Raw genomic sequence first — 24,820 nt, 5'->3', positions numbered from 1 at the left:
AATAGAAATTATAATCCTTAAGAAACTAATTGCCATTGATATAAATGAAGCTATTTTAAATTCAATTCTTGTATCTTAATATAATTCCTTATTTTTTCTTTTTTGTTTTTAGAGATAAGGTTTCACTCTCTCGTCTGCTCTGGAGTGTAGTGGTGTGGTCATAGCTCTCTGCAGCCTCAAATGCCTGGGCTCAAGTGATCTTTCTGCCTTAGCCTTCCAAGTAGCCAAGACTACAAGCATGTGCCATCACACTCAGCTAATTTTTTTTTTCTTTCGTTTTTTTTTTTTCTTTTGTAGAGATGGTGTCAAACTCTCAAGCATTTGAGTTCGGCTTAACCTAAGCTGGTCTCAAATGCCTGGTCTCATGCGATCCTACTGCTTTGGCCTCCCAAACTACTAGGATTACAGGCATGAGTTAGTGTACTCTAATTCTTGTATTTTTCTGGTCATTCTTCTACTACAGTTTTCCAAGTCTTGAAGCAATCAAACTTGCTCAGGTTTAGTACAGTGTCACTGCAGTGAGAAATCTCAGAGTGCCTAACACAGTATTTGGCACACAATAATGATCACTAAAGAAATGATGATGACCATGACACCTGGGAGCTCATTTAAAGTCAGACTTTGAAGATAATTCCCTGTCCTCCTCACTTGAGCTAATAAGGAACACCCACATCAAGTTGATAATGGGTTCTTGAAACACTTCTACATGACAATTAAAATCTTATTAGCAGTTATCATGATCTGAACTTTGTTTTACACTTACATATAGCAGCCCACCTCGAAGAAGCCTATCCGCCATTTGAATCTTCACTGCATACCATTTGCAGAGCTACCATATTGTATTAATTACATGATCTATGTAGTTAGATCATGGAGTTGTTCAACCTTCTTGGCCATGTCCAGTGTACAACCTGCACAGCTGTACACAATGGCTCTGATCTTACAGTCCAGGAACCATTTTAGCAAAAGCAGTAAGTATTTTCTAAGAAGAGCCCAGTTGTATTTTTCTGAACCACCTGGGCAAGAAGGAGAGAAGTTATTTTTGGTAAAATTCTGAACAGACATGGAAAAGTGAAAGCAAATCCCAACAAATCTCAAAGAAGATGATGCAGTGGAAACCATGAGTTAAGAGCCCTACTAGTTTCAGCATGTAATTCACCTGTAATTCTATTATTCTGGCATGGGAGCTCTCTCCAGGGACCATGTCCTGGCAGCAGTACTTCTGGTCTTGAAAAACACAAAGTGATGTTCTTTAGAGCTCAAAAAGCATATACATGCTTTTGTTGGAAAGTGATCCAAGCAGCTTTCACTTCCTCCTCTTACCTTCACCCTATAATTTGGCAAATGCAAATTCTATGTCTTTGCTTGTGAACACTTCTACCATCAACACTGATTAACTTATAAGAATTTCCATTTTTCTGGCCGGGCGCGGTGGCTCAAGCCTGTAATCCCAGCACTTTGGGAGGCCGAGGCGGGCGGATCACAAGGTCGGAAGATCGAGACCATCCTGGCTAACACGGTGAAACCCCGTCTCTACTAAAAAATACAAAAAACTAGCCGGGCGAGGTGGCGGGCACCTGTAGTCCCAGCTACTCGGGGAGGCTGAGGCAGGAGAATGGCGTGAACCCGGGAGGCGGAGCTTGCAGTGAGCTGAGATCTGGCCAGTGCACTCCAGCTTGGGTGACAGAACGAGACTCTGTCTCAAAAAAAGAAAAAAAAAAAAAAAAAAAAGAATTTCCATTTTTCAAGTTCTTTAATTTAATTATGTAATTGCAAATGTCTTAAACCAGCAACACTTCTGTTAAACCTCTTTATGTCTAGAGAATAATGATTTCCAGTTAAATTAGGTGTGTCTCTTCTGAATGCCCAATTTAGGAGTAATATTCTAACTAGAAAATTAGAACAACAGGAAGGTTTTGATTTTTAGAAATTTTATATTTTAATATGTATGACTACTTGTTGCTACCTAAGTTGGGATTTGTTCCTAAAAGCCATTTTCTATCCAAATAGCTCATTGAATTTTATAAATATACTAGGTTGTAAAGTTTAAACATCCCTGAGAGGTTTATTTAGTCCAGTAATTTTTCTTCACTCAAATAAATCACCTAAATAGATGAGGTCTTCTGCTCCTTGGCTCTCTTGCTTTAAAATAGTGAAGGCATTGCATCTAGGGCACTTCTAGGAATCTGACTGGGTGGGGGACCAAAGAAAGAAAAGATATGGAGGAGATCTGAAGACCAAGATGGTTGGGCTTTTGTTTTAGAGGTGGGAGAAACACGAGCATGCTGGAACTTGAGAGAAAAAAACCAACAAAGCTAGAGAGATTGCAGGCGCAAGAAAGGGAGAATAACCACTAGAATGAGTCCCTGAGGAGGTGGCGGGCGACAGAAACCAGGAACAGCAGAAGAATTAGTTTTATACAGGAGAAGAAATGTTTTACCTGGTGGCATTTTGTTAGTGTGTAGTGAGAAACTGAAGGGGTTCTGAAAAGTTGCTCTCAATTTCCTCTGACTACAGTATTATCTTAGGTCAAATCATTATAAAGTAGAGAAAATTCTCAGGTTTAAATTGCCTCTAGAAACCATTTTAATCTTTATACTATATCTCACTTAACCCTAACTAGCAGGGCACATTCTCTTCTTCCACAATTACACATTAGTATTCATTTGCAAATATTTTTCCTAATTGCTCATAACATATCAAAAAATTTTATGTTCTCTGGGATTTTATTAAAGAGAAATTTGCAAGCCATTAGTATTTTTAATTGCTGCACTTTCAATATAAATGTGAACATTTTTTGCTTTAGTGGAAAGGTTGAGTTGATACGATTCAAAGCAGTGACCACATCTCTACGGTTTCTAAAACAATTGAACTGGAACAAAACCAGAACTTCAGAACAGTCTCTATCACTGTCCTGAAACTGCTACCTTGAAAATGCATTCACTTCCTTCTTGTCAAACCCAAAACTTTTTCACTTGACTCTTGCCAGATGTCATTTTTAATTCAATTTCACAAGCATTACTTAAGTATAGATGGTGTGTCAAAAAAATGTGATTCAGTGGTGAAAAGTGTTGAATAAGACACAGCCCAAAGCCAAAAGTGATTTACAAAATAAGAGACCAATACACACAGATGCACACACACACATACACCACTAACTATAATATAATATAATATAATAAGTGCTATACATAGTTTGAACAAAGGGCTGGGGAACCAAGGGGAGAAAACAATGTATTCTGCCCAAGGAAGATCTGAAAAGTCACAGCGGAAAGGATTGTCTTGGGCTTGAAGTATGAGTAGGTGTCTGAGATATCAGCTGTTGTGTAGTCATCATAGCTTTGCCTCCATCACCAGCAATTCCTCTTCCCCTTCCTAAGAGCAGTACTCCCCACTCCACCAACCCCAAGTTCTCACTTTTTCCTTCTCCTTTATATACACTTGCTCCCTCAGTCAGCTCATGTCCTCTCACTGCTTTTAATTATCAATTGTCTGATGATGATGTCAGCCCAGCATTCTTCCTGTGGTCTTTCCCCCTACAGAGAACATTTCTACTTGTAAGAAATGGGCTAAATGCTACAATTAAAAGACAAAGACTGGAAAATTGGATAAAAAGTCAAGACCCATCAGTGTGCTGTACTCAGGAGACCCATCTCACGTGCAGAGACACACATAGGCTCAAAATAAAGCAATGGAGGAAGATCTACCAAGCAAATGGAAAACACAAAAAGGGAGGGGTTGCAATCCTAGTCTCTGATAAAAGAGTCTTTAAACCAACAAAGATCAAAAGAGACAAAGAAAGCCATTACATAATGGTAAAGGGATCAATTCAACAAGAAGAGCTAACTATCCTAAATAGATATGCATCCAATACAGGAGCACTCAGATTCATAAAGCAAGTCCTTAGAGACCTACAAAGAGACTTAGACTCCCAAACAATAATAATGGGAGACTTTGACACCCCACTGTCAACATTAGACAGATCAACAAGACAGAAAGTTAACAAGGATATCCAGGAATTGAACTCAACTCTTCACCAAGTGGACCTAATAGACATCTACAGAACTCTCCACCCGAAAACAACAGAATATATACTCTTCTCAGCACCACATCACACTTATTCCAAAATTGACCACAGAGTTGGAAGTAAAGCACTCCTCAGCAAATGTAAAAGAACAGAAATTATAACAAACTGTCTCTCAGACCACAGTGCAATCAAACTAGAACTCAGGATTAAGAAACTCCATCAAAACCACTTAACTACATGGAAACTGGACAACCTGCTCCTGAATGACTACTGGGTACATAACGAAATGAAGGCAGAAATAAAGATGTTTTTTGAAACCAATGAAAACAAAGACACAACATACCAGAATCTCTGGGACACATTTAAAGCAGTGTGTAGAGGGAAATTTATAGCACTAAATGCCCACAAGAGAAAGCAGGAAAGATCTAAAATTGACACCCTAACATCACAATTAAAAGAACTAGAGAAACAAAAGCAAACACATTCAAAAGCTAGCAGAAGGCAAGAAACAACTAAGATCAGAGCAGAAATGAAGGAGATAGAGACACAAAAAAAACCTTCAAAAATTCAGTGAATCCAGCAGCTGGCATTCTGAAAAGATCAACAAAATTGATAGACTGCTAGCAAGACTAATAAAGAACAGAGAGAAGAATCAAATAGACACAATAAAAAATGATAAAGGGGATATAACCACCAATCCCACAGAAATACAAACTACCATCAGAGAATACTATAAACACCTCTAAACAAATAAACTAGAAATCTAGAAGAAATGGATAAATTCCTGGACACGTACACCCCTACCCCAAGACTAAACCAGGAAGAGGTTGAATCCCTGAATAGACCAACAATAACAGGCTCTGAAATTTAGGCATTAACTAATAGCCTACCAATCAAAAAAATTCCAGGACCAGACGGATTCACAGCCAAATTCTATCAGAGGTACAAGGAGGAGCTGGTACAATTCCTTCTGAAATGATTCCAATCAACAGAAAAAGAGAGAATCCTCCCTAACTCACTTTATGAGACCAGTATCATCCTGATACCAAAGCCTGGCAGAGACACAACAAAAAAAAGAGAATTTTAGGCCAATATCCCTGATGAACATCAATGCAAAACTCCTTAATAAAACACTGGCAAACTGAATCCAGCAGCACATCAATAAGCTTATCCACCATGATCAAGTGGGCTTCTTCCTTGGGATGCAAGGCTGGTGCAATATATGCAAATCAATAAACATAATCCAGCATATAAACAGAACCAAAGACAAAAACCACATGATTATCTCAATAGGTGCAGAAAATGCCTTTGACAAAATTCAACAGCCTTTCATGCTAAAAACTCTCAATGAATTAGGTATTGATGGGATGTATCTCAAAATAATAAGAGCTATTTATGACAAACCCACAGCCAATATCATATGGAAACTATTTTGAAAAATAGAGAAGGAGGGAATACTTCCAAACTCATTCTATTAGGCCAGTATTACCCTGATACCAAGACCAGAAAAAGACACATCAAACAAGAAAGCTACATGCCAAAAATCCCTGATGAACATTGATGCAAGTATCCTCAACAAAATACTAGCAAACAGAATTCAACAACACACTACAAAGATCATTCATCATGACCAAGTGTGATTTATGGCAGGAATGCACGGATGGTTCAACATACACAAATTGATCAAATGTAATACATCGCATCAACAGAATGAACGACAAAAACCATATGATCATTTCAACTGATGCTGAAAAAGCATTTAATAAAATTCAACAATGCTTCATGATTAAAAAAAAAAAAAAGCCTAAAAACCTCAGCATAGTAAGAGACGTATATGACAGCCAACAGCTAGTGTCATACAAAATGGGAGAAAACTGGGAGCCTTTCCTCCAAGATCTGAAACAAGACAAAGATGCCCACTTTCACCACTATTATTCAACACAGTACTGAAAAGTCCTGGCTAGAGCAATTAGACAAGAGAAAGAGATAAAAAACATTCAAACTGAAAAGGAAGAAGTCAAATTATCCTTGTTTGCAAATGATATGATCTTATATCTGGAAAATTGAAACAAAGAAAAACCTAAAGACTCCATCAAAAAACTATTCGAACTGATAAAAAATTCAATAAAGTTGCAGGGTACAAAATCAACATACAAAAGTCAGTAGCATTTCTGTATGCCAATAGTGAACAATTCTGAAAAAGAAATTTTTAAAAATCCCCATTTATTAATAAAATAGCTACAAATAATATAAAATTACTTAGGAATTAAACAAAGAAGTAAAAGATCTCTACAATAAAAGCTATAAAACATTTATGACAGAAATTGAAGAGGACACAAAAAAATGAAAAGATATTCCATGTTTATGGATTGGAAAAAGGAATATTGTTAAAATGTTCATACTACTCAAAGCAATCTACAGATTCAATGCAATCCCTATCAAAATACCAATAACATTCTTCACAGAAATAGAAAAAAAATCTAAAATTTATATAGAATCACAAAAGAGCCATAATAGCCAAAGCAATCTTGAGTAAAAAGAACAAAACTAGTATAGTTGTATTACAGAGCTATAGTAACCAAGACAATATGGTATTGGCATAAAAACAGACACATAGACCAACTGAACAGCATAGAGAACCCAGAAACAAATCCATACAATTACAGTGAACTCATTTTTGACAAAGATGTGAAGAACATGCATTGCAGAAAGGATGGTCTCTTCAACAAATGGTCCTGGGAAAACTATTAATAGATATCTATATGCAGAAGAATGAAACTAGACTCCTGTCTTGTCATATGCAAAAATTAAAACAAACTTGATTAAAGGCTTAAATCTAAATCCTGAAACAATGAAACTACTACAAGAAAACATTGAGGAGGCTCTCCCGGACATTGGACTAGGCAAAGATTTCTTGAGTAATGTGGGTATTCCCCACAGGTACAGGCAACCAAAGCCAAAATAAACAAATGGGATCACATCAAGTTAAATAACTTCTGCACACTAAAGGAAACAATCAAAAAACTGAAAAGATGACCCTTGGCACAGGAGAAAATATTTGCAAACTAACAAGTGATTAATAACCTAGAATATATAAGGAGTTCAAATAGCACTATAGGAAAAAATCTAATAATCTGATTTTTAAATGAGCAAAAATCTGAATAGACATTTCTCAAAAGAAGATATACAAATGGTAAACAGGTACATGAAAAGATGTTCTACATTACTGATCATCAGAGAAATGTAAACCAAAACTACAATGAGATATCTTCTCACCCTTGTTAAAATGGCTTTTATCCAAAAGACAGGTGATAACAAATCCTGGCAAGGATATGGAGAAAAGGAAACCTTCACACACTGTTGGTGGGAATGTAAATTAGAACAAACACTGTGGAGAACAATTCAGAGGTTCCTCAAAACTAAAAATAGAGCTACCATATGATTCAGCAATCCCACTGCTAGGTATATACCCAACGGAAAGGAAATCAGTACATCAAAGAGATATCTACACTCTCATGTTTATTGTAGCACTATTCATAATACCTGAGATTTGGAAGTCAGCTAAGTGTCCATCAACAGAAAAATAGATTTTTAAAACATGGTACAGATACACAATGAAGTACTATTCAGCCATAAAAAAAGAATACGATCCTGTCATTTGCAACACACGAATGGAACTAGAAGTCATTATGATATGTGAAATAAGCCAAGCACAGAAAGACAAATTTCTCATGTTCTGGCTTATTTGCAGGAGCTAAAAATTAAAACAATTAAACTCATGGAGATAGAGAGTAGAATGATGGTTACCAGAGACTGGGAAGGGTAGTGCTGGGGGTGGGGAGGCAGTGAGTGGAGAAGTGGGGATGGTTAATCAGTACAAAAAATAGTTGGAAAAAATGAATAAGATATAGCATTTAATGGCACAACAGGGTGACTATAGTCAACAGTAATTTAACTGTACATTTTTAAGTAACTAAATGAGTATAATCAGATTTTTTATAACACAAAGGGTAACTCCTTGAGGTGATGGATACCACATTTACCCTGAAGTGCCTATTACACATTATATGCCTGTATCAAAATATCTCATGTACCCCATAAATATATATACCTATTATATACCCACAAAAAATAAAAATTTAAAAAACATTTTTTAAAAAGAAAGAAATTTGTCCCTGAGTTTGCTGATTCTTAGGATTCACTGAGAGCAGTAAAACTTTGCTGGTCTACAAATTTCACATACAACACTTATTTCCACAATTTGGGATGATCTATTAAAACCCTACAAGCAAATGGTACTGCAAAACATGTCTGCCACTATTTCTGCACTAAAAAGATTACAATCTCAATAGACTGCATTTACATGGACAAAAGGCACACAATGGTACAATGGCCAGCTGCAAATGATAATTTAATTAAATTGCTAATTCGATATCTTCTGTATGTAGGGATAGTATGTAACAAACATTGGAGTATAGCTTAGCAGCCTCAATAGATACAGAAGGCTTAGTTAACACTATGCAAGAACCTGCCACTGAATGGGCCAGACTACTGGATATTAGATAAAGGAGGCAGCAAGGTTGTTGAGAGAAGGAATGAAATGAGGAATCACGGAAAGAAGGAGAAATTATGTAGACAAGTGGGTCTAGTAAAGGTAATGTTTTAAAAGAAATTGTATTTTAAGGATGTTAATTGTTCAGTTTTTGGATGGTGGTCATGTGTTGAAAAAGGTACCAGGGGAAAACTATTTTGCAAGAGTGTGTTTGTAAAGGGAAAGGCCAGAGGCAAGGTGATCAGTCTGCAGATCAGAGAAAACAGACAGAGGCAGACAGCTCTAGAGAAAGGATGGCAAGAAGTGGAGGGTGATTCGGTGTTTTCCACTATAAAGGAAAGCAAGCTGAGTCCAGAGTGCAAAGTAAAGGAATCCTACAATTGTGAAAATCAGAGACACGGATGACACTTTGAGATGAGACCTCAGAGACCACAGAATATGCAGAGAGCGCAGAAGTTGTCAAAGCTGGAAAGAGATCAGAAAGAAGGGTAGAGAGGCGACCATTCCTTCCAGTGCAAACCTACCCTTGTTGGCCTTGGTGGAGTCTATTTCTGCAAAGTAAAAAGACGAAAGATGAAAACAACCACCCCAGGCAAGGGGTTTCATAAATCAGGTGTTTTCAAACTCTTTTTCAGGCCCAGAATATTTGCTCAAAGGGTGTCTTTGAACATGAATATGCAAACAAACACAGTAACATTTAACCTGTTAAATGCTCTCCTCCCACTTTAGCAGTGAAGACCCTGTACTAGCTCAGAGTCCCTAAGACAAAGTTTAAAGCCACTGAATGTCACCCAAAGAGATGTTCCCTCTCTCCACATTTGAGAACCTTCCCAGGGTGCTGCTCAAATTAATACACAATGCCAAACACTGCCCCCTCAAACAAATACATAGCATCCAGGTTTATCCACCTAAAGAAGTCCTGTTCATTTTTCCTTAATTAAATTCTTCAAGCATACAGAATAATAAATGGTATTATTCTCTGTGTGTTTGAATTACATCAATGTACCCACCACTCATATCTAATGAATGTGAATATTTTGCCATATTTAATTGCATCATTTTTAGGGAAATAAAACATTACAGGAATTATTGAGAACCGCTTTTTCCTCCTCCCTAATTCCATTCTCCTCTGCTTCTCTCACCCCAGATTATCACTATCCTGACGCTGGGGTTTATTCTTGCCATCAGCAACTTCTTTCTTTTATTCTGCATGCATATATTCCCAAACCCATGGTGTTATTTTCTGTTTATACAAAGACATATGTTTATGCTGTGTTTATTCTTCTGCAGTGTGATGTTTTCAGGATTTATCTATATTGATACGTAATATACATCTGGTTTATTTATTTTAAGGGCTAATTTGACACTGTAATCTGACTATACCCCATTTATCCATTTTCCTATTGTGGATATTGAGAAATTTTATGATTACAAAAAATGCTGTAATGAACATACTTGTACTTGTCTTATTGCGTGCATATTCAAGACTTTTTTTTAGGATATAACCAAAGTGAAATCACTGAGTATAAACACATTGTAACCTTTTAAGCCTTAGTTCAGTTGTCACCTCCTTCAAGACACTTCCCCTGGCCTGGTTGAGCAAATTAAGTATTTTTCCTTTTTTATCCCAAAAGACCTTGCAAACACCTCTCTCTTTCCCTGCATCCATAGGAATATTTGCAGGTTTGTATCCCCAAATGATGCATGATCCTCCACAGACAGGGATCCTGTGCCTAGCACATAATAGGCTATTAATCAGTGCTTGCTGAAGAAAATTAGAAGTTGATCAACAAAACAAAATGCCCTTAGATATGTGGGAAGATTGTGAATGGCAACTTGAATTCCAGTGGATGGCACAGATTTCATCTGGGGAGCTATACATAGCCAGGAGGGGACCCAGATTAAGAACTTAAGAGAAAAGAGATTGTGTAAAATCTGGAGAGCACACAAAAATGTATCCAAGCCACTTCTGGGTCATACTGCAAAGGGAAACTAGCTAAGTCCAACACCTTAGAGGATACCATTATTGGTAATATAAAAATACAGTCTTAAAAGTAATGAAGACATTAGCTGGAGGCAAACCTAAGACAGAAGGTCATAGATGATAGAGGAAGGACCAGTGATTACAGGTGGTTAGGTATGACTAAGAAAGACATTAAAGTAAATATGAGTATTTAAGTCTCCATTTCACTCTAAATGCATCCATTTTTCCAATTATGTGACTTTGTGAGCAAAAAAGAACTCTCATGTATTCTTACTAGGCATGTAAATTGGTGTACCCTTGTTTGAAAATATCTAGCATAATAATTGTGATCATCCTTTTTTTCACCCCCAGTGGAGAAAGTAGAGTATATTTAACAAGTAGTACAAGCATAACTGGCTGAGGGAAAAAAACACAATGTTGTGATCATCTTTTGATGGTTAATATCACTACTAGAATTTATCCTGTAAATAAACATGTTTCTAAAATTATAAAACAATTATAGTAGAAAAGTTATAAACAACCCAAATACTCATCAATAGAGGACAATATCAATTATCAGGCATCCACTGAGTGGAATATTACATAACCATTAGAAAGAATACGTCAGAGTTACTTCTGGAAAAGGGGCTTATGGATATGTTAAGTTGGAAAATTATGCTGGTAAGTTTTAAAAGTAAGGAACAAGACGGCATGCAAAGTATAATCCCATCTACATAAAACACATACATGCTAGAGGAAGGCAGTGGAAAATTAATAGTGGTTATCTTTGGGTTTGCAGGGTATAGTGGGAGTACAATTAGCTACTTCTGTGACCCAGAAGTGGCTTGGATTCATTGTCGTGTTCTCCTCAGATCTTACACAATCTCTTTTCTCTTAACTTCTTGATTTGGCTCCTGGCTATGTAGAGCTCCCTAGATAAACATTTGGATATTTGCATGTGTGCTACGTTATCATTTTTTACATTTTTAAATGTAAGAAAATGAATTGTTTGAGACAGAATGTAATATGTAAAAAGTTATGATTCTTTTGACATTTTGAGAAGAGGATACAGTGAAAAATTATGTCACTCTCTTACAGTCAATAAGAAATGCCATGGCCCATATTGTTTGTCCGGGTTTTGGGTCACTTCCCAGGCTCCACATTGACTTAAAATAGTACATCTTGACAGGGAATAATTTTTTTTTAAGGAGCAACCTCTTACCAGAAGAAACTGGGCTTCTGTGTATTTAAACAAACCATGAGAATTCCTTGCAGCTTTTCCAGCCTAATCAGAACATTCCCCAACTGAGGTATCATTTCAACTCATTTTTAAAACTCAATGCTAATGAACAAAATACAGAGTAATTCAACTCAGGGTTATATTTCCTCAGTATTTAGACAAATACCACATTGCAAACAATTGTATTGTCTTTGATTATTCAAATACACATACACACAGATTGAGGTAGCACAATTGGGTTTTACCTTGTACACAAATAGAACAGAACCTATTCAATTTAATCCAACGCTCTCCTGAGCACTTTTTTCCCTCTTCCCTTGAGTACAAGCCCATCCTAGCAGGGGCTGATGTATCCCTGTGGGATCTGGTGCAATATTTTGTCATTCTGATTGAAATGTGTGTTGTCTGGTCCCTATAGTTTAATTTAGAACAATTAAGGCTCAGGGTACATGAGCTGGCAAAGCACATTACAAACAATGGCTGCAGAATAAACTGCAGATCAATCCACACTAAATCACCCTGAAAATCCCTGCCAGCACCACAAAGCCATCCCGATTCCAGCCCTTCCTCCATCTCCGCTACAGTAAGGAAGTCTCCATTGTTCAATTTTGTAATTATTTTGCAGAACTGTTTATCCTTCCAGACATAAAACTTTACAATCTTGGGCTGGGGGTTAGGGGCACATAGGAAAACGATACTGAGGGGGATATGGCTCCATGCATAATGATATTGCCCCACAAATGGATTGTGTGTTTTCCATTTCCCAACTCCGATACTGACACGCTGTCCAAACCTGTCACCACATCTTGGCTGAGCACATACGGGAAATATTTGCTCTTTCATTCATCATCTTGTTTATTTATATATTTTGATGTCCAAGTGGGCATCTCTTCCTTCCTCATGCCTCCATATGTATCCACCCCATAGAGCTGTCTTCTTTGTCAGAGATTGAGCTGCCAGGTAAAAGAAGTATCTTCAGTTACAATCCACAAGCATCTCATGAACCCGCCTTCAGTACTCTTTTTGTTGTTGTTTAAATGATAGAGCACTAAGGTAAAGAGCTCACCCTATTGTCTGGGCAGGGGCATTGCAGGGCTGGCACAAACAATGTTTTCAAATTCCAAAGAAGTTGTAAAAGCAAAGCATAACATCAAACTTTTAAATGTGCACATTTTTTTCATTTAGCAATTCCACTATTAGGCATTTTTCCAATAGAACTATTTTCCAAAGAAGGCAAGCATATGTACGTGAACATTTCTTGAAATATTATATTAGTGTAGTGAAAAAAGTTATAACAAATCTAAATTCCATCAAGAGGCAAATGGATAGATAAAGCATGATGAAATCACATGATAGAAACTGTGCAATCCTTAGAAAGAAATGTAGATCTACATGAACTGATATGGAAAAGGGCCTTAAGATACCGCTAAATTTAAAAATGAGTATGAGCCCATTTTTGTCAAGTGCCTATACATTAGCATAGACAATTTTTACATCAAGAAAAATAGATACCAAACTCAATAACAACAGTTAACTCTGAGGGTGGAATTCCAGGGACTTTTTTTTCTTTATATATTTTGGTATCATTTAATTTTTTACAAAAAGTATGTGTTACTTTTATAATCAGAAAATATATGCATATATAGATAAGTATATAAATAAAAATAGAGAAAAGTGTATATTTATATCATATGTGTATAGAAAAGCATTATTAAATGATGGAATTACCTTCTCTTTTGCCTTGTTTCTCTATCCATTCATCCTTTAGACAGAGTTATTAAAAGCCTGTTGATGTGCTGAGTGCCACTATTCTAGGTTCTGAGAATGCAAAAACAAAGCTTTTATAGAGATTATAATCTAGTAGTAGGAAATACCACTGCTCTACACACCTCCATTAGAGCCCATAACCTTGGGTTGGCTTCATGATCGAGTCAGGTAAAGAATCCAAATAATGATCTAGATTGATGCAAGATCCTATTTTCTCAAACTCACCCATTATGGACAGACATAAAGGTAATAGCTGTCCTCCTATAATTTAGGTGCTGGTCATTTGCAATCACTTCAGCCTCTGGATGCTCATCTTGAGGTTTACCAATAAAAGAACTACAATCACTAGCTTTATTCAGCATTTACTGCATGACAGTGCACCAGGTTCTTTGCCTACATTATCTCATGTCATTCTTAACAGTCTTATGAAATAATTACTATCACATATTTTATCTTGTTTTTACAGATCTGATGGCAGAGATCTGCCCAGGGCTCCCAGCTAATACATGGCCAAGCCGAGACTACATACAGTCCAAGCCTTCAGACCTCTACAGCTGTTCTGGGAATACAGTAGGTGCTCACACCAGAAGCGGTCACTGCAGTAGCTGGTGGTTTTAGTAACATTTTCTAAGCTGTCAGCCTGTGAAAGGAAACTGATGAAGCAAGGGAAAAACAAAACACAATTATGAGATTTGGAAAGTCCATGCCAGTAACCTGTCAAACTCATGATTTATGAAAAGCATTAATGAAGTATAAACAATTCCAGGTGGGTCATTCAATCAAGCTCTTGATGGTGAGTTTTCACTGTTTAGAATCTGGATGGCTACCAAATAGAATACTAATTCCTTATGGGAGAAAACTTCAGATTGAATTATGTTGTAATTATGAACTCGGGATAGGGGGTTGGCATGTGAGTGAGTTTGTGTGCTGGGCATGTCTGTTGGCTTCAAGGCCACGTTCCATCACATCAAGCCCTCATGGAACACAGGGTGCTCTGCATTCCAGTCTAAGCTGCAGCCATAGGATTTGAAATGTGGACCCATCTCAACTCCAGCTTCCTCCTCAGCCAATGAGGATCCTGGGGCTGTCCACATCACAGCATGGCATGGCAATATGTGGAAGCCAGTGCAACAAGCAATCCTCATTGGGTTTCTACCTCATAACCCTTTCAGATTCAGTATCCTCCCCAATCTCATCCAATGAATAATCTTTTAAAACCTAGTATATGCTAGAAACTATGCTTCAACGCAAAGTTTAAAAAGCACATCTCTACACCCTAAGTAGTTCAAAGTCTGGTCAAGGATCTCAATTCTAGTAGGGCATCTACAGATAATTTCCCAGATGCTATATTTCTAGCACACTACTCCCTTCTTAAGAACCATTAATGACTATTTACCTATTCTCAGATCAAATGTAAAACCTACCCTGCCTTCAAGGCCCAAAGTTGACCTAACTCCTTTGTAAAACTCTCCAGACCAATTCCAGTTCACAACTGTATTTTCTTAATTCTGCATCACTTTAGCATCAGTACTTAAACTCTGTTTTCAGTCTCAGAGTTTTTCTTACCCCCGTGCTGGAAACACAATTGGACTTTAAAGGTGTTTTAATCAAAATAATAAAGAAAAAGCCATTATACATGGAGAAAGGGGAAATGGTTACTAAAATATTCTTTCTGTTCTCATAATGCAGTTAAGCTCCTTTTGCTCACTATCAAATTGATCAGGAAAAATAACTAATAGGCACTAGACTTAATACCAGGGTGACAAAATAATCTGTACAACAAATCCCCATGACAAAAGTTTATCTACATAACAAAGCTGCACTTGTAGCCCTGAATTTAAATGTTAAATTAAAAAATAAAACAAATTGCGAGTTTCTCATATGCTCCCAGTTTTCAGAACCAAACAGGTCCTGAGATGTCATCCAGTTCAACCTCTCATTTCCTAGATGAGCAAATTACCCTCCAGGAGGAAAATTATCTGTGGGTTGCAAATCCATCCACTTATGAACTCAATAAATGTTGTATTCCAGCACTATACTAGACCCTGGTGAAATTGTTAAGTCTCTACTCTCATGGAGTTTGCATTCTAATAAGAAAGAAAGTAAACAGGTTAACATATGTTGCAATTTCAAGTAGAGGTGAGTGCCATGAGGAACAATAAGAAAGAGTAAAGAGATGGTGGGTTTGGCATGTTATTTTACGTAAGACATCAGGGAGAGGGAGTAGCAAGTGCAAAAGTCCTGAGGCACGAATGAACTTAGTGTGCTTCAGTGACTGAGAGAAGACTGATGTCATTGGAGCATAGTGAAAGAGGGTGTAAGAGAGTTTAAAGACATAGAAAAGGTCCGTATTTTTAGGGTCTTATGATAGATTGTATTTCACACTAAGTGTGATAGGAAGCCATTTGCAGAATCTTACATACAAGAGTGAGATGACTGTGTTACTTTTTTTAAAACCACTTGATTAAGATATGATTTTCATATCAAAATCTGTACATATTTAATGTATATAGCCTGATCAGTTTGGAGAGAAATATATACCCCTGAAACTACCACCAAAATCTCTTCTGTAAATCTATCCATCATCTCCAAAAGTTTCTTTCTGCCCTCTTTATTTATTAGGATTTCTTTGTGATGAGAACACTTAACATAAGGTCTACCAGAAGGTAGAAGCAAATTTTTAAGTATTATACAATACTTACTAACTTTAGGCACTATGTTATACAGTAGATCTCTTGGACATGTTTATCTTGTATAACCAAATTTTGTACCCTTTGACTAATACTTCTTCATTTCCTCCTCCCCCTAGCCTCTGATAATCACCATTTCAAGCTCTGCTTCTGTGAATTTGGCTATTTTTAATTTATCATATAAGTGAGATCGTAAAGTATTTGCCCTTCTGTGTTTGGTTTATTTCATTTAGCATAGTATCCTTCAAGTTGCATGTTGTCACAGATGGTGGGGTTTCCTTCTTTTTGAAGTCTCAATAATATTCCATTGTATGTATATATCATTTTCTTTATCCATTTATTTAACAATGGACACTTAGATAGTTTTGTAATTTTGGCTATTGTGAATAATGCTGCGATAAGCATGGGAGTGCAGATAGTTTTCCAAGATCCTAATTTCAATTCCTTTGAATATATATCCAGAAGTGGGATTGCAGGATCATGTGGCAGTTCTATTTTTAATTTTTTGAGAAATCTGGATACTGTTTTCCACAGTAGCTGCACCAACTTACATTGACACTAGCAGTGTACAAGGGTTCCCCTTCCACTACATCCTTAATGACGTTTGTTATCCTTTGGATTTTTTTAATAATAGCCAACATAACAGGTGTGAAATGATATCTTATGTGGTTTTATTGTATTTCCCTGATGATTACTGATGCTGAACACCTTTTCATACACCTGTTGATCATTTGTATATCTTATGTGGAGAAATGTCTATTCAGTTCCTTTGCCCATTTTTGAATCAGATTATTTCTGTTTTCCCTATTGAGTTGTATGAGTTTCTCATATATTTTGAATATTAACCCTTTAGCAAATATATGTTTTACAAATATATTCTTCCACTGCATAAGCTGTCTTTTTATTTTGTTGATTGTTTCCTTTGTACAACTCTTTCATCTCCTCAGTTATGTTTATTTCTCAGTATTTTTATGCTTGTAAACAAGATTGCTTTTTAAATTTCTTCTTGGGTAATTCATTGTTAGTGTATAGAAATACTATAACTTTTGTATGTTGATTTTTTTACCCTGAAATTTTACTGAATTTATTAGTTCTACCAGTTTTTTATGGAGTCTTTAGGGTCTTCTACATATAAGATCATGTCACCTGCAAACAAAGATAATTTTACATCTTCTCTGATTTGGATGCCTTTTATTTCCTTTTCTTGTCTAATTGCTCTGGTTATAACTTTTAATACTATATCTCATATAAGTGACAAGAGCAGACATTCTTGTCTTGTTCCTGATCTTATAGGAAAAGCTTTCAGTTTTTCATCATTGAGTATGTTAGCTATTGGCTTGTCATACATGGCCTTTTTATGTTGAGATACAGTCCTATACTTAACTTGCTGATACTGTTTATCATGAAAGGGTGCTAAATTTTGTCAGATGCTTTTTTTTTTTTTTTGCATCTATTGAGAAGATCATGTGATTTTTATTCTTCGTTCTGTTAATGTGGTACACACATTCATTGATTTACTTATGTTGAAAATGCTAATATTTTTCAGGATTTTTGCATCCATGTTCATCGGGTGTATTGGCCTATAGTTTTCTCGTGGCATCTTTGTCTGGCTTTGCTAGCAGGGTGATGCTAGCCTCATAAAAAGAATTTGGAATGTTTTCTTCTCTTTTATTATTTGGGAGAGTTTTCAAATGATTGGTATTAGTGGCTGAATGTGGTGGCTCACACCTGTAATCCCAGCTACTAGGGAGGCTGAAGCAAAAGGATCACTTGAGCCCAGGAGTTTGAGGTTACAGTGAGCTATGATCATGCCACTGCAGTTCAACCTGGGTGACAGAGTGAAATCCAATCTTAAACAAATAAATAAAAATAAAAAGAATTGGCATTAATTCTTCTTTAAATGTTTGGTAGAATTGACCTGTAAGGCTATCTGGTTTTTCTTTGTTAAAAAGTTTTTCATTGCTGAGTAAATCTCCTTATTTGTCACTGGTCTGGTTAGATTTTCTGTTTCTTCTTGATTCAGTTGTGATCAGTTGTATGTTTCTAGGAACGTATCTATTTCTCCTAGTTATCTAATTTGTTGGTGTATTATTGTTTATAATAGTATTTTATGATCTCTTTATTTCTGAGTCATTAGTATTACATTTTTAAAAGATCATTCTGTATCCTTTAACTATCAGAAACTCTCATTCATTGCTAGTGGGAATGCAAAATGCTATGACCACTTTGGAAGACAGTTTTACAGTTTTTTAGAAAACTAAACACATTCTTATTATATGATCCAGCGATAATATTCCTTAGGACTTACTCAAAGGAGTTGAAAAACTATGTTCACACAAAAACCTGCACACATATGTTTATAGCAGCTTTATTCATAATTGCCAAAATGTGGAAGCAACCAAGATGTCTTTCAGTAGGTAAATGAATAAATAAAGTGTTGTACATTTAGACAATAGATGGAATATTACTCAGCACTAAAAAGAAATGAGCTATCAAGCCAGAGAAAAGACATGGAAGAAACTTAATTGCGTATTACTAAAAGAAAGAAGCCCACCTGAAAAGGCTACATGTTGTATGATTCCAACCATATGACATTCTGTAAAAGACAAAACTATGATAACAGTAATAAGATCAGTGGTTGCCAGGGATTGTGGGGAGGGAGAGATGAGTAGGCAGGGCACAAAAGATTTGTAGGGCAGTGAAACAATTCTGTATGATACTATAATGGTGGACACATGACATTATACATTTGCCAAAACCCAGAGAACGTTCAACACCAAGAGTGAGCTCTAATTTAAACTATAGACTTTGAGTAATTATAATGCATCAGTGTAGGTTAAGCAATTGTAACAAATGTACCACTCTGGTGAAAGAGGTTTGTAATGGTAGAGGCTGCGCATGGGAAGTGAGAGGGGTGTAAAATGGAAAAATTTGTAGTATCTTTAACTCAATTTTGCTGTGAGCCTAAAACTTCTCTAAAAATTAAGTATTTTTGTTTGGAAACTGATATTTATTTTCCATCAACCTTATTCCATGTTGCTTAAGAGCCCGTGCAAAAACAGCTTAAGACCATTCAGAGGTTGCTCCTACCCACTCAGTGGCCTGAGCAGTGGAAGCTGCAGACCAGTCTTCCATGACAGACTGAGTGCTCCAGTCTTTAGTAGGGAACTGCTGAATAGGCACAGAGGGTGCCTACACTCCTTCAGACCAGCCTGCAACCTTAGGCTGAGTAGCAGTGAACTCAGGAGCTACAGCAGTTCATTCACCCTGAAATTCCTCCTTGGTCACAGCCTTTTCAGCAGCAGCCTGCTCTTCTTTTTCAATCTCTTCAGGATCTCTGCAGAAGTAGAGATCAGGCATGACCTCCCACGGGTGTTCATGGGAAATGGTGCCACGCATGTGCAGAACTTCCCAAGCCAGCATCCACCACATCAGACCCACTGAGTGAGCTCCCTTGTTGCACGGGATGGCAATGTCCATATAGCACAGAGTAGAATCTGTGTTACACAGAGCAATGATAGGTAGGTTAACATAAGATGCCTCCATGACCAGCTGGTGAACCCATGGCTCCCAGAAGGCTGCCTGGATCTGGTTAGTGAAGGTTCCAGGAATGAAGCAGCCAGCAATTGGAGTGGCTCCTGTGGCAGCAACAAACTTCATCATGGCCCTCTGGCCAGTATTCCTAGAGGATATGACACTGACATCAGCAGGGTTTTCAATGGCAACAATGGCACAAGCTGCCAGCAGAAGCTTCTCCCAGGTCCTCTTCAGATTTATGATGTGGATGCCATCACTTTTCCTTTTATAGATGTACTGTTCCATCTGGAAGTCAAGATTGGTTCCACCTAAGTAGGTTCCGGCTGCAAGGAACTTAAGGACATCCTCCTCATTCATTTGCAGGGCATCAAGGGCTCCAGACATTGTGAAAGTTTCCCTTTAAGTTACGACAGGAATCCAGAACAACGCCGAATCGACCCCTCTGTGGGTAGCGCAGAAAGGCAAAATTAAGTATTTTTTAATAAAGATCATTCTGGAAGCTGTATGAAAGTGAAATAGAGACAGTTGAAGGTAGAAGTAGAGAAATAAGTGAGGAAGCTACGTTAGTCTAGTTAGGAAATAAAGGAAGCCAGCATTGAGATGGTAGTGGTTGGGGTAGGGGAGACAGGAGCAGAATTGGAGAATGTTTTGAAGGTAAAACTGACAGGTTTGTTGATGGACTCGACGTTGATGGAAATTTGAAGGAAAAACAGATTTTTGACCTGATAATACTAAGAAAGGAAAACTAAGGGAGAAACAGATTTGGAGTGGAATCAAAATCTCTGCCCTGGATATTGACTAGAAGTAAGCATGCCATTGTGGAAGCAGAAGGGATTTAAAGAGTCACAGGCAAGAACTCAAACACTCACCAGCTATAATTCTCAACTAGAAACCCAGAATCCAGAACCATAAACCAGAACACTGAAATGCTACAGCCTCTATCCCTTTCTTGTGAAAATCAGGAGACAAGGACCACAGGAAGGGACATAGATCCAATTGCATGTACCTTCTGAGAGCTGAGGTAAGCTGGTATGCTTGTATAAGCCTGGTGCAGTCTCCTGCCCAAGATGAAAGTAAACTCGACATTGCTGTAGCAAGAAAGCTGCTTAAACCTTCAGCACAATAACCCAGTTCCAGACCACGTGCCCAGACAAGGACACAGAAAATAACCCATTAGATGAAGAATAAGGCAATGCCTTTTGCCTTGGGAAAGTTGGGACCTTCCACAGTAAAATGGATTCAACCATCATGAACTAATGGGTGAAGCCCTGTGTTGGGTACTACAGGGCAGCTTCAGCAGTGTATAAGACAAACCCCAGATCTTCAAAGAGATGTTAGCCAAGTGTACTTCAGTACATGGCTAGAAGCCGGACATCTGATCCTGACATGTGAGAGAAAAATCCTCACCCCATACCACCCTCCACCTTCACACCTTCCTGGAATCTTTTTGCAGAAAGTAAGTTGAGTTTTCCAATACGCTATGTTAAAAGGCATCATGAGGGTGTGAACTTGAGAAAGTTTGGAGTGAACTCCTATCTCTACCATCTGCTTCTGCCAGTCCTGGCTTCTTGCCAGAGCACACAGTGACATGTCAATCAAAGCTTTCTTCATAGCAGGGAGGTAAAAAGGCCTATAAAGAGATGGGGAGGCCAGGTGCAGTGGCTCATGCCTGTAATCCCAGCACTTTGGGAGGCCAAGGCTGGCGGATCACCTGAGGTCAGGAGTTTGAGACCGCCCTGGCCAACATGGTGAAACCCCGTCTCTACTAAAAAAAAAGCAAAAATTAGCTGGGCGTGGTGGTGGGCACCTATAATCCCAGCTACTTGGGAGGCTGATGCAGGAGAGTCACTTGAACCCGGGAGTCAGAAGTTGCAGTGAGCCTAGATTGAGCCATTGCACTCCAGCCTGGGGGATAGAGCAAGACTCCGTCTCAAAAAAAAAAAAAAAAAAAAAAACATGGGGAGTGATTTTCACAACTGCTTGACATGGCATCCTTCAAAAGCCCAGTGATCATGCTCTCTATCCCTTCTTAAGGGGTCCTGGGTTCTGCTCCTCACCCTTCTAACCTATAAGGAGGTTCTGTTCTTGATTTTTTCTTAAATCAAATGAGGACTATAACATTGTGCATTATAGCATTTGCATGGGGCAATTACCTGCCTGGTCTACCTTCCTTCTCCTATTCCTCACCTGTGACAGGCATCACTAATTAAACATGGTATGCTTTTCCACTGAGCAAGGATGCAACCTCAGAAATCCTTTTCATCATGTCACTATAGGCAGCACTGCTCATCAAAATTACTATGTGAGGTAAAAACCTATTTCCCATCTCTGGCATAGTAGTCAGCAGCAGAGAGTTTAGAATCAAATACAGTTCTGAATCCTGGATTTATCATTATTGGTCTTGGGACCTTGGATCTCAGTTTCACTGTTTATTAGCTGTTTAACTTTGGACACGTTAACTAAATCCTCTAAGATTCAGTTTCTTCTTCTTCTGTTCTTCAGAAAAGCCCATGTACCAGAAAGTTTAGGTCGTGGGGACATATTTAGATTGAGGGGAATCAGGCACGGCTTCCCTGAAGAGAGACAACTTGGGTTGAGACACGGGCAAAGATGGGAGTGCTCTCTCTCCTCAAGGAAAAAAGATGCCGCATCAGAGAAGATCCGTGAGGACCGAGCATGGAGCTCAAAGGGTTGACAGGCAAGGGCCACACCACTTAAGGCTTTTAGAAGATGTTAAGAATTGTGGTCATTGTCCAAAATGCCATGGTTGACCACACAAAGGATCAAGCAGGATGGGAGACGTGATTAATTTCCAATCTGGAAGACATGTCCACTGAATCTCCCATGGCAAAAATGTATCAGTGACCAGTGAGGACAAGGGTGGAGATGAGAGGACCAGTTGGGAAGCTACTATAGTGCTCAGGGAAAAAGTCATGGTGACTCAGACTAGTGAGGCAGCTTTGGAGCCTGAGAGAAGCAGAGGGAAATCAGAAATATATAAAAGGCTACACTGAGGGGGATTTGGTGATGAATTCAGGGTAAGGTCAAGGATGACTCCTGGAGTTTTGGCTTACCCTTCTGGGTGAATAGTGGTAGCATTCGCTAAGACAATAAATACCAAAGAAGACCACATACTTTTTGTTTTGTTTTGTTTTGTTTTGTTTTGTTTTTCTGTGGGGGGAAATCTGTAGATCCAAGTAAAAGTGTTAAATAGTCAGCTAAACATACAATAGCAAGAATGCAAACTAAGGATGAAATACTAAAGTCCAAAATCAGTCATGCTGGCATATTTAACCAATGCTTGAACTGACGTATACTCCCAAAAGGCCCCCTGCCTGAGATCACCAAGAGAAGATAATTCCAGCAGATCTTCTGAGCCCAGTTTGAACACATAAAATCTAAGGCAGTACTGACATCTACCCAAATGCCTACACTGAGAACACTTGTTCTTGCTACTTTTGCACAGAGTCTGGATGCAAAGTAATTGGTCCTAGAATCATAGAAGGCTAGGTGTAAGAGAATGCTGCTCTCTGGCCATGTGGAGATATACTGGGATGCAGCAAGCTAGAAAGACAAGGTGCTAGCCTCAGAGAAAGGACACCTAGATAATCACCCTGCCCACTAACACTTTGCTGGCCTCCTTTTACTGATGCAAAAGTTGAGGCCCTTAGAAGTGAAATGACTTGTCCAAGTTTACAATGGGAGTTAGTTGCAAGACAAGGATCTAAATCTATACACTCCCAAAACTTTTTAGCATTTACATTTTTCAAAATTATTTAAATCGACAATCACTCATGGAGAGTAAATGGAAGAGTTATTAGCAAACCCATGAGTTTAACCTGTGTTCAGACTTCGGGTTTCATTTATTCGTTCAACAAACATACACTCATTCAACAAACACACAGTACCTACTGTCAGGCATAAGGCCAAAGAGCAAGTTGGTAAAAATTCAGACCTTAGTTAGTCCAAGGACTGGACAAAGGACTTGACTGTGCAAGTGAAATATAAAGTTTTGAAAATTAAATCATGTTTGTAGGAATTCGAAAACTTTTTCCAACTTTCTAAAGATACTTTCCAAAGATCTGCATAAGAATTCACTTTCATCAAGGGATTTGTCTTCATGAAGCCTAAGGTTTAGAAGCTCAAGTAGCCACAAGGATTTGATTTTCATGGAGGGCAAGAGCACACAAAAGGTTTGACTCCTACCTGCTTTCTGCAAGGAACATGCTCCCTCACATAGGATCAAAAAGATTGTGTTCCACAAGTAACAATGGCCCTGGCACACGAGGGTCATAGATTTAGTTCAGAGAGGCCTCTAGAAGTTCAGATCTCTATCAGGAACAGCCCAATGTATTTGAGCCCCTTTGATATCTGGCTATCAGGATGAAAACAGAACTTGTGACACGAGATACTTCTGATGAACCACAGTAGGCAAGGAGTCTTTATTGCTATTCTGCCTGGAGTTAGCTAAAAAAAGAAACTGAATAAAAAATAAGAGCAAAGGAAAAGATTAACTGGGGCTTCCCAAAGCTTAAACTTGCTGCTCTAGTTTGTGTTTTATACAGACTTCATATTCTTTGTTTCTTCAGCCCCCTACATGGGACACTGGATTACTTATATACTCTCATTTAAGTTATGACTAAAGGCAAATTGGAATGTTCACACCACACAAGTGTTCTCAACCTTCTCCTTAGGCTTGCATTGTCTACACAAATTTAAGGCCAAAATGGGTAAGTTTGATAATATAAAATGAATGTGACATTTTATATCCATGAAAATTAAAATTATGAGGCCTAGACAGCAATGTAAATAAACGTTTATGATATGTTATTAGTAAAAGAATTAAATGATCACATATGCTTTGATTGTGACTCAAGAAAACAGGTTTGAATTCAATAAGACTAGATATCCAACTAGCATATTGCTATTTGTAAACGATCAAGTGTTGGATTAAAGTGATAGGTTTAAGGATTAGTACAGAAGAAGGAATATTTTTCAGTGTTCTTTAATTTGTTCCAGGGTTTTTAAAATTCATTTTCGGCTC

General features: G+C 37.8%; 1 pseudogene; it reads right to left on the bottom strand.

The window, feature by feature from the left end:
- Positions 1–19,302: 19,302 nt before the first annotated feature.
- On the bottom strand, positions 19,303–20,160 carry LOC104660895 (annotated as a pseudogene).
- Between the last annotated feature and the right edge of the window lie 4,660 nt (positions 20,161–24,820).

The sequence above is a fragment of the Rhinopithecus roxellana genome, chromosome 5 (assembly GCF_007565055.1).
Source record: "Rhinopithecus roxellana isolate Shanxi Qingling chromosome 5, ASM756505v1, whole genome shotgun sequence".
NCBI lineage: Eukaryota > Metazoa > Chordata > Mammalia > Primates > Cercopithecidae > Rhinopithecus > Rhinopithecus roxellana.
The sequence above is the reverse complement of the archived record's forward strand: the minus strand, read 5'-3'. Positions and strand labels throughout refer to the sequence as shown.